The sequence below is a fragment of the Delphinus delphis genome, chromosome 9 (genome assembly GCF_949987515.2).
Source record: "Delphinus delphis chromosome 9, mDelDel1.2, whole genome shotgun sequence".
Lineage (NCBI taxonomy): Eukaryota > Metazoa > Chordata > Mammalia > Artiodactyla > Delphinidae > Delphinus > Delphinus delphis.
The window spans coordinates 99,952,907-99,966,168 of record NC_082691.1 but is presented as its reverse complement, the minus strand read 5'-3'; the positions used below and the strand labels follow the sequence as shown (position 1 = coordinate 99,966,168).

At 42.9% G+C, this 13,262-nt stretch overlaps 1 protein-coding gene across 8 annotated transcripts in view; it reads left to right on the top strand.

Annotated features, from left to right (window-relative positions):
• Positions 1 to 679: 679 nt before the first annotated feature.
• Positions 680 to 13,262, top strand: part of EZH2 (enhancer of zeste 2 polycomb repressive complex 2 subunit) — a 62,061-nt gene continuing 49,478 nt past the window's right edge. For all 8 annotated transcript variants that reach the window (XM_069541030.1, XM_069541032.1, XM_060021058.1 and 5 more), the window contains exon 1: positions 680 to 734. The gene's annotated coding sequence lies outside the window, so the exon portion shown is untranslated. The remainder of the gene's footprint in view (positions 735 to 13,262) is intronic.

The window sequence follows — 13,262 nt, the reverse complement described above, 5'->3', positions numbered from 1 at the left end:
CACCGCGGGCCCTCCTGTCCAGGCGCCTCCCGCGCGCTCGCCGGCCGGCCCGGGCCTCGGCTCCGCGCGCGGGGAAAAGAGTGCAGCGGTTGAAACCGTTACCACCCCCGAGTTTTGAACTGGTTCAAACTTGGCTTTCGGCCCCGCCCCGCCCCTCCGGCCCGGGAACTCTGAGGCGGCGGTTCCCGCCAAGAGCCGCGAGCGCGCCGTCCCGCCCTCCGGCCGGTTCCCGCCACCCCGCCCTGTCCGCCTCCCGCCCGCGGCCCGGGATTCGGGCTCCAGAGGCCCTTCGTCCCCGCGCGTCGGCCCACCGCCTTCCTGAAAGGCGCCGTGCGTTCCGCGAAAGAACAAAGAGCCGGCGCAGCGCTTCCACCGGCGGCGGCGTCCCTCGGCGCCCGCCCGCCCGCGCGCACGCGCCGCCAGCCCGGCCCGGCCGAGTCCCGCGGGTGCCTCGGCGTGGGGCTGGCTCTGCGCCTCAGAGCCCGGCGGGCCCTGTGATTGGATGGGAGCCCGCCTCGCGTCCCGCCAATCGGGGCGGCGCTTGGTTGGACAGGGGGGGCCAAATAAAAGCGATGGCGATTGGGCTGCCGGGTTTGGCGCTCGGTCCGGGAGCGTCCGACACCCACTGGGACGCAGAAGGCGGTGGAGCCCCGGCGGCGGCGGCGGCAGCGGCGGCGGCGGCGGCGCGCGGGAGCGGCGCGCGGGAGCGGCGCGGGCTGGGGCGCGGGGCGCAGGTAACGCGCCGCTGTCGGGCCGGCCGGCTGGCGGGGCTCTGGAGCCCGGCGAGGGGCGGCGGCGGCGGTGGTGGGACATCCCCGCCGCCGCTCTGCCTGTCCGGGTATCGCCCCGAGCGGGCTCTCTCGGGGTGCCGCTTTGGCTGGCGGGGTGAGAGGAGAACCTTCTGAAGGGGCCGTGGGTCCGGGCCGGCCTGTGAGACCGCCACGGGCGGGCAGTGCCGGACCCAGCGACCCGAGGCGGGAGCCCGGGCGGGCGCCGCGGGGGGCAAGCGAAGGGGTTCTCTCGCGTGCCCGCCCCTCCGGAGGCGCCGGGGCTGGGCTGGGGGCGCTCCGGTGCCCGGGGCGGGCCGGCCGCCCGAGCCCCGGTCTCCTTTGTGTGGAGCGCCGCGGCGGGAGCGCCCGGGTGGGACGGGACGCACACAAGTTGGTGGGACCTCGGCGCCGAGTGCGCACTCAGACAAAGGACGGACTGTGTCTCGAGGGAGCTCGGCGCGAGGAAGGGGCAGTGACACCGGGGCCTGACAGCGGGCGGGAGAGTGGCGTGGGGAGCGGCGGCCGCGGTGCAGCGGGCGGGCTCGGCTCCACGCCCCCTCCCCGTGAGGGCGCAGGCTCGGCCGGGGCCGTGGGGGCCGGGACGGCGCGCGGAGACCGGACTCCGAGCGGCCGCGCGTCTGACATTTCCCCGGAAAGCAGCCCCGGAGCTCCTCGTCTCCACCCGCTCGGACCAGGCGGTCGCGGCAGCCTTCGCCTTCTCGGCGGGCTTTCTGTTAAGTTTGAGGGAAGGGTCTCGCTGTTCTCCCCCTTCCCGGTTTTGTTCGTTTCGGAGGGCTTTCCGTCGAGTTCCCGCGTCATTGTGGCACCCCTCCCCCCCGCCCACCCAAAAGTCGGTGCCACAGGGTCACTTTTTGAAAAATGGGAAGAATGAGAAGCACGATATTTTGGAAAACTTGGTGAACTCACGCCTGGTGAGTCCCCACTTTCTAAAGAATCATAATCTTTAAAAAAAAAAAAATTACAGGCTGTTTCGGCCAACTTGTGTGATACAGCTGAGACTGGCGACAGGTGCTAACGAAATCAGCTGTCATTTAGTAAGCGATTATTCCCCAAATCCCTAGGGGATGAATGAGGATGAGATGGTAGAAAGAGTTGATCACAAGAAAATGTTTATGACAAACGTGTGTTTAGGTGGTATGGTTAGCAATTTCTCATTAATTGGTCTTGTTTTCCGTGAACAATAGCTTTGTTGAGTCAGAAAAGGCTGGCTGCAGAAATGTTTGTTGCCTAAGAAATCGAATGTGTGCTGTCCACAGTTAAGTTAAACTTCCTTTGTTTGTCACACAGGATCTGTAAAATTTAAATTCATTTGGAAATAAAGATGTGTCTTTGGTATTTAAAAATATTTTACTACAGGGTTTACTTGCTGGGTTTGAAAGGTCATTATCAGCTTAGTTTTATGGCGTTTCAGTGTCACATAAAACAACATTTAAAACAATATTTTAAAAAATCTTTAAAAAACACTAATGCTGACACAGTTGACTGTAATCTATACTTCTAGGGGGTTTTGAGATTGGGTGGGATCCTAACCGTTAGACCACCAGGGAGCTAGGGGGGGTCTTGGAGTTTGTTTTCCATTACTCTTCATTCATGACCATTAGCAATTATTTTATGTTTGGGAATAAAATGTAGAACAAGTGTGTAATCCTAATTAGTTTATTGATCATTTTATTTGCAAGAAAATGAAAGTATTTAAGATATATTTTAATTTCGTTTTCATATTCCCTAAAGATAGGAATAGATAGGATGCTAGTCCTAGATATAAAGAATCCCATTCTCTCTTTTTGGAGGTGTGTTAGAGAATGTAGTGTTTAAAGTCCTGGAAGCACATAGGAAAATGGCATCTTAAATTCTGATTTTTGTGGAAAGTGAACATATTCAAAGAAAAGGAATTTAGAAACACATAGACACTCTTCTGATTTGCATTATTCTATCTGATGATCTAATGTACAACCTATCTTATGGTTTCATAAAAATGGAGACAAAGAACTGCATTGTAAAAGTCTTTATTACATATTTTGCAGTGTTGGACACCACTGAACAGACATTCCAGGTGCTGTTCCTAAGTATTGTTTACATTTATATTAGTTGCTGGTAATTATATATTAAAAAGTCTTGCCCATTGTTATGAGATGAACTAGTTACGCAGATTTTGGCAGAAATTTGGATCTTTTAGGATATAAAATTCCAGTTTTTCCCTTCTTGTGTACACTGTATTTGATAATTACTATCTTTGTACTTGCCACAAGATTTTTTTTAAAGTTTTTTTTGGGAATTGGTTTTAAATTTTTTCTATTTGAATTGAGAATGTTTAGTTTAAGTAGCAGTGATTAAAAAAACACACTTGTTGATTTAGTGTAATTAGGTAAAAAAAGAAAAAAGCTCTAATACTTTTATACCAGCTTTGCCTTGCATGCATACGTATGTGATTATCTTTGTGTTGGCTGCTTAAATTTTTAGGCACATTTCCCCAGCTCACCCTGAGGTTTTCCAGGATATCCTCCATCCTTTGAGCTGGCATGCTCAAAGAGTGTGAATTAGGTTCTGTCTTGGCCTTAAAAAGTGATTAAGAAAGTTGATCTGCTTTTAAAGGACTAACAGCAAGGAAAAATCTGCTTCTCAGCGGATCTAATGTCTTTTGGGGTCAATTAGAAATGATTTATGGATTTGCCTTGAAGTCTTTATGTCCGTACAAATGAAGAAAACATTTTCTGTGAATGATGAAGAATTCTAGATGGGCAGGTGAAATCTTCAGTTTGGAGGAAGAGCAGGAGAGGAACAGCTCATTAAGTTCAGAGAAAGCTTCACTTGCTAGAGGCCTTCCCTGTGTCTGCAAAGGCTTTGTTCACACCTTTATTGTAGCATGTATCCAATTGTATTGTAATCACTTGCTGGTGCCTCCGACTCCTTCACTACACTCTTAAGTGCCTTGAGTCAGAAGCTCTGTCTTACTTTTCGTTGTATACCTGGTGGTTGCTAGAGAGTAGGTGTTAATAGTTGAACGAATGAAGGAAATCCAACAAATGTAGGGAAATAATTTGACAAAGGAACTTGCAAAGGAAACAGGATATATTCATATTTATGTTGTGAGGAACTTTGGAAGGTGTTTTTCTCCCTCTTTGAGAGGCAGTGGTTATAAAGAAAAATAATTGTCAAGATGTACAAGTTCCAAGGTCTCTCCTAGTTATTAACACCCTGAGGTATTGAAAATTGGATATCCTTTAGGTGCAACTATTGGTTTTCATATTTGGTATTTCAGGCAGCTAGAGAGAAGCTTGATGGGTCATCTGGCTACGTAGCATATAGTATCTGCTTAATTTGTGTTGAAATTGATAATTGTACAAAAATATAAGGGGCGAGTACATCTTTTAATCGAAAGGTGTCTAGTTACCATTAATGAGTTCTTTATTGGAATAATTTGAGGTAGGTTTTGAAGCTAAAACTGAAGGAAGTAGTGCCAGTGTAATTACAGATTATTTATTGGGATGTTCTTCATCATTCTTTTAAAATCATATGATAAATGTAGATTTGTAAATCCAATAATATCTCAAAAGGCATAGCTGATAAATTTTTAAGATGGTTGCACTGTTTTATATCTTGCCACTGCACCACTACGTGGTGCAAAAATATGACAAAAATGAAGTGAAAAAAAAGACATTAATACTAAAGAGCCTACTATTTGCCAGATTCTTTATTCATTCATTCGTTTGTTTGGTTTGTTTGTTTTTATTGTGGTAACATTCACATCAGAGGCTTTGTTTTTAATTCTTGTAAAAACCACCTTGCATTCATCAACAGATGTTTGGATAAACAAAATATGGTGTATACATACAATGGAATGTTCAGCTATTGAAGGAATGATGTACTGACACATATTATAACATGGGTGAAACTTGACAATGTTATGCTAAGGAAAATAAGCCAGACACAGAAGGAAACAATTGTATGATTCCATTTATAGGAGGTACCTAGAACAGGCAAATTCAGAGACAGAAGGTAGAATAAGAGGTTACCAGGGGCAGAGGGGAGAGGGGAATGGGAAGTTAGTGTTTAATTGGGACAGAGTTGCTGTTTGGAAGGTGAAAAAGTTCTGGACGTGGAAGGTGGTAATGGCTGCACAACGTTTTGCATGTCTAATGCCACTGAATTGTGTGCTTAAAAATAGTTAAAATGGTAAATTTTGTGTATGTTTTACCATAAAAAACTTTAACAATGACAACAACACACTCTGCAGACCTTTACAGATAAGGAAACTTTGATGTAGAGGGTTAAGAATTTGCCCAGGATTATCCAACTAGGAATTTGCAGTCAGGATCCAAACTTAGATTCTGTTTGGCTCCATTTTATCTACTTCGTGTTATCTGCTGGTCTCCTGGATGATTGAAGACAGATTGGTTCCAAGAAGAGTGAGTTTATTTGAATCAATCAGAGAGTTATATTTAGAAGTAGATAATTGTAGGTTTATGGGATCTGATGCCCTAGACAAACTAAAAGATGTCTTTGTGGATTTCTTTTCAGCCGGAGTTGTACTAGTGTGCGCTCTGGGGGCAGTACAGATTTTGAGAGTGTGGTCTTTGGAGTCACGTTGCTTGGGTTCCAGTTCCCGAACTGCCAGTTTGTGTCACGTCACGTTGCCCTTGATGTCTAAGTTCCCTATCTGTAAATTGGTGGTCCTAATGATAACTACTCATTCCATAAGGTTGTTGAGAGGATTAAATTAGTTAATACATGTGAAGCCCTTAGAACTACAGCTGGCACAAATTGTTTGATAAGTGATTCTTAGTTATTGCACTAATATTGTTTATAAGAGTTGATGTACTTTCTCATTCATGGAACTAAACACTTCCCAAGCTTAAGTACGTGCTTAGAACCTGTATGTGAAGAAAACGGCGCCATGTACGCTTTTCATTTCTGTTTACTTTGAATTATGTATTGATTAAAAACAGGTTATATGTGTTCAATTTAAAATACTGAAAACAACGTAGACGTTTATATAGTGAAAACTTTCTTGATCCCTGTAACCCCATTCCCTACCCTTAACAGTTTGCTGTATATTCTTCCCAAACTTTCCAATGTATCCGTATGAATATATATTAATACATGTATTTTACAAAAACAGTATCAAGTTATTTTGTTATGAAACATTTTTTTAGGTCAATGCAGAGATCTGTTTCATTTTTAAAAGCTTGCTATTTCTTTAAAGCTTGCTATGTGGTCAACACTGTTTTAAGTGCTTTCATTTATTTTACACAGACACTAATAACAAGAGATGGAGAGCTTAGGTAACTAGTTAGTGGTAGAGTACGGATTTGAATTTGGGCTTCAAAGCCCTGATTTCTCAGCCTGGGGTGTGTGTGTGTGTGTTTGTTCTTTGTTTTCGTAAGGCCCTCGAGGTACCCATGATTTTAGCATTTCTTAAAAGAGTTGTAAAACAACAACACATACCCCAAAAGAATATGCAAGGCAACTGGGTGTGGCCTGCCAAGCCTCAAAGCACTTAACCATGCGGCTGTTTGCAGAAGTTTTCTGCCCTCTGCTCTAAGCTCTCAGGCTGTTTTGTTATATGGGATACGCAGTATGCCGGCTTCTGTGCCGTCGTGCAGTGAACCAGCCGTCTGTGTGGACGTTGTGCTCTCCCCGCAAGGAGGGAACATCCTTATGTAGCTTTGAACATTTGTGTGATGGCTTTCTATAGGGAGAATTGCTGGTTCAAGATTATGCACATTTCAAGTTTTAATAGATGTTGCCAAATCACTTTCTAGAGAGGTATCCATTTTTTAGTGTGCAAAATCAACTTTATTGAAGTGTAGTTTATATACATGAAAATGCACGTATTTGAAGGGTACAGTTTGAAGAGTTTTGACAAATGTAACCATCTGTGTAACTGTCACCTCAATCACGATATAACCTTGCTATCATTTCAGAGTTCTTTTATGCTCCCAACTGCCAGTCAGATTTCTCCTGTTTAAGAATTTCACATGAATGGAATTACACAGAATATACATTTTTGTGACTGGCTTCTTTGATCCAGCGTGTTTTTGGGATTTATGTATGTTGTTGCTTGTTTCAGTAGTTTCTCTTTATTTCTCAGTAATATTCCATTGTGTGACTATCCTATGTTTTCTTCATTTACCTGTTGATGGGTCTGTGTCCCGTTTTGGCTCTTATTAGTAAAGCCTCTGTGACCATTTGGGCAAGCCTTTTGTGGACATATCTTCTACTTTCTCTTGGGTAGATACCTTGTAGTTGGACTGTGGGGTCATGTGGTAAATATTGATTTAATTTTATGAGAAACTGCCAGACCATTTCACCAAGCGATTGTCCCGTTTTGCGTGGAGTTAGGGTTGAGTTGTTTCCATGTGGGAGCTGTGGTTTCTCCACATTTTTGCTGAGTCTTCACCCATGTCCCGTGTTGCTGTCATTTAAGCCGCTGGCCTCTGAGTGCTGAGTATCTTATCGTGGTTTTAATTTGCATTTCCCAAGTGATCAGTGATGTTGGACATCTTTTCACGTGCTTATTGGCCATTTGTATGCATTTTTCGGTCAAGCCTTTTGTCCATTTAAAAAATTGGGGTGTTTGCCTCATTGAGTTGTAAGAGGTCTCTGTGTATTCTGGGTGCACATTCTCTGTCAGATGTATGTGTTGCAAATGTTTTCTCCTTAATTTTCTACTTTGATTTTGTGTTTTTGACAATATATAGATCAAGTTAGGTAATAGTACTAGAAGCGTAATTGTTTAAATCCAGTTAAATTGTGTGAAAACAAATTCATTCTTAATCCACAAATCATTTAGTTCTTGGTATAACAAAATGTCTTGTGTTTGCAGAAACATGAACATTTAAAGGATATTATTTATAATGATGGTATTAGGTGTGTGGCATGAGGAATTTTAAAATTAAGCTAACTAGTTTTGAAAGTGATAATATTTAGTAATTCTTTAAATTATCATTTTGGGTAATTTGGACCTTTTCATTTATTAGTGAGTTAACATTTTTCTTACATTTTTTTTCTTCAGAGGATAAATGGGGATAGTAAAAGTGACTTTGATCTTAGACTCTGGTAATGTAGAAGTGTTGATAAGATTGCCAGGCTTCGTTTACCTATTTTGATAGTTAAGTAAATTTTTTCCTATATGATCAGATGGCTTTTCAGAGTATATACTTGATTTGTGGACTGTTTTATTTCTGAAGAGTATCAGTTCTTTTGCTCAACAGCTAATTTACTCCCATAATAATTTTTAGTTTTTCTTCATTATTCAAGTAATACACGATACCTCCTTTTCCCTGTTAAATAAAGGAGAAAAAAAAAAAGCAAGCATTTGGGTTTCTGCTGGGTGTCGTATGCCTCTGCAGGTGGTCCCGTCCTTGCCCAGCTCAAGTCTTCCATGGCTGTCATCAATTCCACGCAAAACTCCTGAAGCTAGTGTTGCAGGCTGGCTACGGAACAGCCCTACCTCTTTCAACTAGTCTCACCTCTGATAGTTTTCTTCTACTTTTCCTCTGTTGAGCTCAACTGGTCTTCTTACTTGTCTCCAGGAAGCCTCACATGGAGAGTCTGTGCTCTGTCCTCTTTGCGCAGTGTCTTCCATACCATTTTAGCATCTGAAGATGCTGTTTAGCCTGTTTGGCTCAGAATGCCCCATCCCCCTCTCCCAACCAAACTAGACAGCTTCTCTCCTGCTTCGAGGGAAATGCACAGCAGTTCTCTTGTGTTTTTCTCTTTCCCTCTCCCCTTGACTTTAAGCTCTAATTTACACGTCTGCATGGTAGAGGTTAGAAAAGGGTTCTGGGACTTCCCTGGTGGCCCAGTGGTTAAGAGTCTGCCTGCCAACGCAGGGGACACAGGTTCGATCCGTGGTCTGGGAAGATCCCACATGCCGCGGAGTAACTAAGTCCGTGAGCCACAACTACTGAGCCTGCGTTCCACAACTACTGAAGCCTGCGCACCTAGAGCCCGTGCTCCGCAACAAGAGAAGCCACCGCATGAGAAGCCCGCGCACTGCAACGAAGAGTAGCTCTTGCTCAGCGCGACTAGAGAAAGCCCGTGTGCAGCAACATACACCCGACGCAGCAAAAATAAATAAATATAAATAAATAAATAAATTTTTTAAAAAGAAAAAGTACCTTCCTTAAAAAAAAAAAGGGTTCTGTACATAGTAGATAGAAATAAAATTTTGTGAAATTGATTTAGGGCCAGAGTCCTGAAAACTTGAGGCTCTCTTCTTCAGCAGCAACTCAGTAAATAGTGATTTAAATAGCACCCCGACCCTTTAAAGCAGAGCCTTCAAGAGTCTGTCTCAGGTGAGTTTTTCGGCTGTTCTGTGTATCACCCAGTGAGCTTTGCTACCTGCTGTCAGGTACTATTATACAATTTTAATTTATATCCCTAGTATACTCTTTTTTTTTTTTTTTTTTTGCGGTATGCGGGCCTCTCACCGTTGTGGCCTCTCCCGTTGCGGAGCACAGGCTCCAAACGCGCAGGCTCAGCGGCCATGGCTCACGGGCCCAGCCGCTCCGCGGCATGTGGGATCCCCCCGGACCGGGGCACGAACCCGCGTCCCCTGCATCGGCAGGCAGACTCCCAACCACTGCGCCACCAGGGAGGCCCTATATCCCTAGTATACTCTTGACTAAAGTTAGAAAGCTTGAGAAACTCTGATCATGGAAAAAAGTGAGAACATAAAATAATGATTCTGCAAATTTATCTCAGGATGATCTCTATCCCTCTGTTGCGTTTATGCGAGCTAAATGCATGCTGTCGTACATAGCATGTCAAGATGTTTCTAGTAGGTTTAAAAAGTGTCAAAAAGACAAAACGTCATGACTGTTTTATCCGTTTTAGTGCTTTGGTTTTTGTTACTGAAGACCATCTGAGAAGTGCTTTATAAGCAAAACACAAAAATTTAAGAAAGCTAGTTGATTTTCTTTAAACAGGGAAAATTCCAATCATTATTAAAGCAACTTTTATTTGTCTTTGATGCCATTGCCTATAGTGAAATTTCACTGTATGCTATTGATAGGTACATGAATACCTACTGTGTGCTTACAAATAATGGAACTAACTACTATTTATTGTGAACTTGCCCTTTGCCTAATATACATGCAGCCTGTAAACCAAACATTTTACTTTTGAAATTTGTTGAAGTCGTGCATTTTAATTACTTTAAAAAACCGTATAGTATTTGCTAAATGAGAAAATAATTATCTGTTCTTTGAATATTATAAAAGATTCTATAAGATGAACTTCACAATCCTTTTATTTTTTGAACTTCATAATCTTTTAACAGTATGATGTTATAGGTAGACAGTATAATATTATTAGGTAGACAAAAGCTACGGTGTGAGTATCCTTATTCATAAAATTCTGATCTAAAATGTTTCTGTATTCAGATTATTTAATAGTGTAAGCAAAATTTGCAAAATTATTTTTTAAATCTCTAATGGGTACCATGAGATAAATTACCATGCAGAGGATTTATTGGTCAGAAAAGGTTGGGAAATGCCCTTCTAGAGTAATCAGTAAGGACTTTTAAATGGCAGAAATGTTGCTTGAACAGGCTTAAAGGAAGGAGAGGATGAATTGTTCTCCGTGCCCCGTAAGTAATTTTGCCTCTTCAGAGAATATTTGTCTGCCTGAAATACAGAGCTCAAGTTAGCTGTGGAGAAGATATTTTAGAGGCAGCTGGATATTGTGCAAAGAACACAGACTCTAGGCTAGGCTCTGCCGTTAAACTAGTTGTGTTTCCTTGGCAAGTAGCTTTCGTGGATCTCCACTGCTAAATGACCGAGGTGAGCAAACTGAGCAACTTGTGGTTATTGAGGATCTACCTTGTGCCTTCAAAGAGGATATCTGTGTCTCTGTTTCACAGATAAAGAAATAGGGACTTGGTGAAGGTAAGTAACTTGCTTAAATTCATGCAACCAGGAGGACCAAGATCCCTTTGAGAATAGGCTTTTGCTGCTTCTAGGGTCCTGCTTAGCTCGAATACTGAGATGCTTGCTAGGTGCTTGGCTTCTGTTAGCCACTTAGATCTGTTTCTCTGGAGAGTTTGAGAAATAGTGGACTTGAGTTCACATTACTATCGCAGGTAATTGCCGTGCTCCCTGGCTGGCATTTAATTGCGTTCTATGCATTTCTCCCAAATTCCTTTACCAGTTCATCAATTCATAAAACATCTAATGCTGATTATAAGCCTCTTCTTTCCTCTTTTTTGCCTCTGCATGATAGGCATAATAGCACCTAAAAGTCTTTTAGGACTATGATATATCTGACTAAACTCGCTTTCTAAACAATCAAATTGGGATATTGTGATTTATAATAAGTTTATATATATTTGCTCTTTGTCCTGTTTCTGGCACGGAGCTCCTAAGTAAAACCCTTGGAATTTTCTAAGGGTTAAGAGTGATAAGGGTGTTTTTTGCTATTTGTAACCAACTCCTTTCAGCCACACCTGAGTTTATGCTAAGAGGTGACTTCTGGAAAACACCTAAGGATGGGGGCTAGTTTGCTAGGAAACCAACCTTGAGATTACAGGGTTGGAACTTTCAGACACCACCACCCCCCTCCAACCTCTGGGGAGGGGAGAGGGGCTAGAAATGGAGTTCAGTCACCGGTGGCCAATTATCTAATCAACCAACCTTGCCTGTTTAATGAAGCCTCCATAAAAACTCAAAGGGACAGAGTTCGGGTAGCTTCTGGGTTGGTGGACACATGGAGATTCAGGAAGAGTGGTAGGCCCAGAGAGCGTGGAAGCCCCGTGCCCCTTCCCACGTGCCTGGCCCTGTGCACCTCGTCGGTTTGGCTCTTCCTAAGTTATATTCTTTTCTAATAAGCTGGTAATCTGTTTTCCTGAGTTCCGTGAGCAGCTCTAGCAAATTAATTAATGAAAACCTATCTCCAGGTAGATAGTGTCAGATTTGAGTTGAAGTGTAGGATACCCAGCTAGTGTCGCAGAGAACTGCTTGGTGAGGGGAAACACTCCACGTTTGGTGACCGGGAAGTGTCAGAAATGCACTATTCAGAGAATATTGTGTGTAATGTAAATGAAAACTATCATAACATTACACTTTGCACAGATCTGCACTGGCAAGTTCATACCTACTATTTCCCACTTTTTCCTATAGAATTTACTCTTGTAGTTAAAGAAATAAAATAGTTTTTCTTTACTATTAGTCTGGTGTCACTTGTTATCCCCTAACAGCATATAACTAAATGGCTCGCTGTACCATAGAGTTTCCTAGAATAGAAATTTCCCCAAACTATTTATTGGGTGCCTCAGTCTTCACCCATTACGGCTGTTCAAATAAAGGGTGAGATACTCTCTTCCTTACCCTTGAGAAAGAGACATTCTATTACAACTTTTAAATCTAGATTACCAAACAAAAAGTCATGTCTTTTCTGTGCCCAGAGTCTAAAATTCCTAAATGTTAAGGCACTCATTTTAGCCCCCTCCTTTTCTTTTACCATAGGAAGTGCTGGGATTGAAGTATTTTTTTCCTGCCTAAAAACCTTAGTGTTAGTGTGGTAATTGCAGAGAGGTGACTGCAGGGATTGTACAACTGGTTTCCCTGTAGTTGGTGGATTCTTTATAGCATTTCCATAGTTATTTGGAGACTCAAAATATTTTTTCTCAGGGCTTAAGTATTTGTGGTAAGTGATGTTATAGTAATAAAAGAGACAATATACTTTGGTAACAAATACTGAAAATATCATTGATTGTAAATAGTACTTGAAGAGTTGGACATTTTCTAGTACCTCAGCAATGTATTTATATGGATATTTGTCATGAACCTTAAGTATAGGAAAATCATGAAAAGACTTATAGCTCATCACTGCCCCTACCTCCTATACTTCCATGTTGGCCCAAAACTACTACTGTTTTTAGCAAGAGAATGACTTTCAGAGTGGAGATGAGCCTAAGGAGTTTCTGAAGGGTTTCTGAGGAGTTCTGTCGTCCATGGGCTAAATAAATGGCACTTGCAAATATTTTTACCCCCTTGTGGTGTACACCAAACTCACCAAACTCCAGTGCTGAAACTACCAGGTAAGGGTTACTTGGTTGTAGGATGCCTGGAAATTCTGAGAGGTTCTGTAAGTACTTTGGGATTAGTAGTTTGAACTACCAAGTCCTTTTTATGATTCTGTCTTCAGAATATAGAGGGAATTGTGTTTTGTTTGGGGGTTAAGATACAAGGTCAGTGTCTCAGGCAACAATAGTATGTTGGCAGAATTGCCCATGGAGAGTTTCTAGGAAGATTCCATATCATAAATACCTTCTCTTTAGGTCCAAAAGCAGCCCATCTTTCCTCTAGTATGCGAACAGATCACTGTTCTTCTGTTGAGCACAGAGTTGTTTGTTTGCAGTTAGGGGCCAATGCTATATGGAAAACGCTGAGCTCTGGAATCACTCTGCGTGGTGAAATAGTGTCAAGGATGTGCAGAGCAGGCTGTGGGGACAGCAGATTCCTGTCA